This window comes from Frankliniella occidentalis, unplaced genomic scaffold, assembly GCF_000697945.3.
Source record: "Frankliniella occidentalis isolate FOCC.00 unplaced genomic scaffold, Focc_3.1 Scaffold28, whole genome shotgun sequence".
Classification (NCBI taxonomy): Eukaryota; Metazoa; Arthropoda; class Insecta; order Thysanoptera; family Thripidae; genus Frankliniella; species Frankliniella occidentalis.
Window position 1 is genome coordinate 715,304 of NW_026267158.1, and position 4,125 is coordinate 719,428.

A 4,125-nucleotide genomic window follows, 5' to 3' on the forward strand; every position below is an offset into this window, starting at 1 on the left:
ACCTTCTTGACGACATTTCTTCAATTGCGCGTTAACGCGCCTGCTCCTCTGACCAGCGCTATTCATAACACCCCCATGACGACAATATTTTCACGGCGGGCGCATCCGGTAGCCTTCGCGATGCCCCCCCCCCTCCCATTTCGCCCATTTTGAGTGGTCCAATCGACGCCGGCCCACGTCTCGAGGCCCTCGGGCTGACTCGGTTGTCCAGGAAGTTTGCCCCCCTGGTGGGGTCGGAGTCGGGGCCGCCCTGGGCGAGCCCTGGCACGCCGCAGGGGTGTCATGTGTCGGACTCGGGCGAACGGGGCGCCGGCTGCTCTCGAAATCCCGAGCTAGAAAAAGAGTGAGTGTGCGTGCGCGCATGGCGTTGTCGTACTTTTGGGGGGTTTCTTTTCCTTTGAAGATCAATTTAGTTTAGGTTACTCTATAAATTGTTTTGAGCTCAGTTACCGAGACGTGCTAATGTGAGGGAGGCCACGATGATCACCTTACGCGGGGGAAAGGTATTTTCAAGCTTTTTTTTTTTGGGAACTATTTGGGTTGTGGACATGGCTAGTGAAGTTCGCATGAACTTCATCCCGCGGTCCAACGACGGTCATCGCGGACATTTTCCGCGCTGTTTAAACCACTTTGACGACGCGGGGAGCCTCTCACGTCGCTCCCACCCACCCTATCGCCTCCCTCATTTTTTTGGTTCGGCAGGGGTCCTTCGCTCCCTCCCCTTCCTTTCTTCCGGAGTCGGGTCCAGTGGCCGAGTGTCCGGCAGCTCAGTTTCGACAAGAGGTGACAGCGGCAAATAAAAAGGCTGGGGCTGGGGGTGGCCGCGGAGGGGCGGGGGTGGGTCTCGGAGGGTGGAGGGGCAGTACAAGTGTCTTCGATAAGGGAGGCAGGGCCTCAGTGCATCAGGGACACCCGTGTTACGAACGGGGGGGACAAATGGGGACCCCGCCGCACCCCGCCGCACCGCACCCCGCCGCGCTCCGCCACGCCACACACGACTGGGGTCCACCCCGCACCACCACCAGTCCGCGAAACAGGCCTCAATAAAACAAAAAAAAAGGAAGAAAACGAAAGAAAGAGAAGTGGACGAGGACGAGAGGACAAATAAGAAAGAGATCTGCCGTCTCCCCTCTCGCGCGCGTCGCATCGGGTCGCTCTATATGATGTCTGGGCGCCGGGCCGGTCAGCTGTGAGGGCCGCGCCGGCCGCGCCAGCCGGGGCTGAATATGTGGCCCCTGGGGTAGGTGCGCCCAGGGCCCCGGCCCAGGCTGACCGTCAGCTGCCACTTTTATTTTCCCTCCTCCCTGATGTGCCTTTTTATTGTGGGCCGCTCCGTCGCGCTGTCGCACATCAGCGTCCTCGGCCGGCCATCGGTGACCACCCGCGCTAAGAGAGCCACTTGCGATCAATTTTTTTTCTCTCTCTCTTTATTTTTTTTTCTTGCGACGCGGGCTCGTCCGCATCGCGAGCCAAGCATGCGATGGGGCTGCCGTTGTCCGTCTCGGGGAGGGCGCCGTGCCGCGCCGTGCCGCGGAGACACTAACTGCCCCTCTGGGGGCGATTGGAGGGCTCGGCCCGAGGCTCGGCCGTAAGGAACCAATGATCGGTGACTCTAATCCTGTTGCAGGTCCGCCTCGCGCCCCAGCCTCTTTAGGCGGCCTTTAGGCGCCTTTAGGTCCAGGCCGGGCACACCACACACCTCCGCCCACCCCGACTAGCGGCTTATTATTCGACCGCGTGGAGTCGACGTTGCCAGGGAGACCTACGACGGAGGCACTTGTCCCTCGCTGGGTTCAGGAGGAGGTCCTCCAGCCCAGATCGTGCTGCATAGTGAGGTAAGTGAGCATCCCAAGGGTTGTTAAACACCCTGGCCATCTCTGTTTGGCCACCCTCCCTAAAGGTTATAGTTCATAAAACGCCTATGTCTCTTCTCTTTTTTTCTCTCTTTTTTTTCTTATTTTCCTCTTCCCGGAGCAATCTGGTGTACTGAGGGGAAAAGCGCGCAGTCGTCGACTGTGCGAAGTATTTGGGGAGCGCTTTGCGCGGCAGTGTCGCCAACACCAAACTCTCAAACTACTCGCGGGGGCGTGGCGGGGCGGGCCTGTCGTGACGTTCGGTTAGGTTGGTACTGCGTGTGCGAGCGAGCGTGCGCCTGACACACAGCGTTAGGCCAACTTTAATCATTTGGTTTCCCCTCGCTCAGCGGGGCGTGGCGGGGCGTGGATAGCCGGGCCGGCTCACATGGCGGGTCCGAGGCCCTCCCGGGTGGCCGGCTCCACTGCTGGCCAGGGCAGATATTATCCATCATCGTCTATTCCCACACGTCGCCTATTTATTTCCACACAATACCCCCGCGTCTTTCGATGCACAATAATTGTGTGTTGTACTTGCCGTGTCGTCATCAAGTGCCCGCCATCCCAACTTTGCCTCTTCCGGGCGAACGCCTTTGCCTCTCGTCGCGTTTGGAAGGCAGAGACCAGGCAGGCGCAGTTCGCGAGTCTCCCATCCCCGCCCGGTGCTGTGTGCACCCCCTCCTAACCCGTCGCCCCCCGTGTTCTCCCGTTTCCCCGTTCGCCCGTACGCGCCGGCCCCATTGTTTTCAGATTATCTCCTGCCAAGTGATATGTAGTCACCTCCGTGTCGCAGTGAATGGTGTGCCCGGGGCGCCGCTATGGTGTGTGTGAGTCGCGCAGATATGGTCCCCCCACTGCTCCCCTCACCTCTGCGCTGCTGTGAGACTCGCCGTGTCAACAGTTAAAAATAATATGCTGGAAATAAGCCTCCGGCAAACACGCGCGAGAAGGAGGGAAAGGGACCTTGTAGCGTGAGCTGCGAAAAAAAACAAAAACGGTGGGGAGAGAGAGGGAGATTTGGTGCGCAGACGCTGCTCTGCTCGGCGGTGTGGCCTGCGACTCGGCCCTGCGCACACACGCGTCCTGTAATTAAATGTAAGGTGATTTGAGGAGCAGTTTCTGTTCCGCTGCCCCGCGGCGGCCCCCGGAGCCTCCGGCTGCTGGAGCCAACCGGAGCAGGACGGAGGGGAGAGAAAAAAAACGAGCTTCCTCCGCGCATCTCCCTCTCTCTCTCTCCCCGCGCGCGCTGTTTAGATAAGGATTTATGCCCTTAATATCCCGCACTGGGCGACTTACACACTTGTACACAACCCTTGCCGGCCCGGAGCGGGCGGGCGGAGGGCTGCCTTGGCCCGGCCGAGGCTTTTAGGGGTTGTACGGGGGAGGGGGAGGTCGTGGGGGCCAGAGCCCAGGGTGGCTGCCCACCACCCTGGCGGCGGTCACCAAGTGCTCAGTGTGTTGTGTGTGCGGCTCTGAGGTAGCTTCGGCTTCCGGCTCGGACTGTTTGGAGGGCTTCCATCCTTCCATCGACTCAACTGCACTTTTCCGGTCTCAATTCAGATTGATAATATCTCATTAACGCGAAATTGACCACTGTTTCAGGTTGTTGTTTTTTTCCTTTCTTGATCCAATGCGTTAAATGAAATAAATCTTTATTTTGTGCGGTCTTGTCGTATAGTCGTACGTGACCCATTCTTTTGCAATCCAATTGCTGCACTGACATCGCATATTCGAAATATAAATCATATTGTGAGGCCAGCATGCTACTGTACCTTTAAAACAAAATAACATTTCCGACCGGTAGGCAAGGCTTAAAAATGTAAAATAACCGAAAATAACAAGTAAAATCGAGAAATGCTAAGTCAAACATATGTTGAGGGCAGCTAGCTCAACCCCCTTTTCGCGCGGGGTACGAGCGAGCGTGTGGCAAAACGCTTAAAATCGTGTTAATAAAAGGCAGTGGGCCTAATGCCATGGCCGCACGTGCGGCGGAGTGCATCCCGGCGGCGCCCTGTCGGCCGAGCAGTTTGCTTTCTTTGTTTGTGCTCAGCTTTTCTTATTGCCGACTTCCCCCTCCTCCCTCCCTCGCTCTTCCTCTCCCCCTCCCTCTCCATCCCCATCATGCCCGTCTCCTTTCTCTCTTCCGTTTCCTCCACCGTGCGCTTCTTTCCGCCGCCACCGGGGCCCGCGCCGCCGCCTGTGGGTAGGCCACATCTGTGGGTAGGCGACAGGGCTGCGCGGCGGGCGAGCCTACCCGCCAGGCGCCCTGCTG

General features: G+C 58.4%; 1 protein-coding gene across 3 annotated transcripts in view; it reads left to right on the forward strand.

Annotated features, from left to right (window-relative positions):
- The window catches only part of LOC113207507 (gastrula zinc finger protein XlCGF8.2DB-like), an 80,432-nt gene that overhangs the window by 37,893 nt on the left and 38,414 nt on the right, over positions 1 to 4,125 (forward strand). For all 3 annotated transcript variants that reach the window (XR_008010934.1, XR_008010933.1, XM_052265569.1), the window contains exon 2: positions 1,628 to 1,835. The gene's annotated coding sequence lies outside the window, so the exon portion shown is untranslated. The remainder of the gene's footprint in view (positions 1 to 1,627; positions 1,836 to 4,125) is intronic.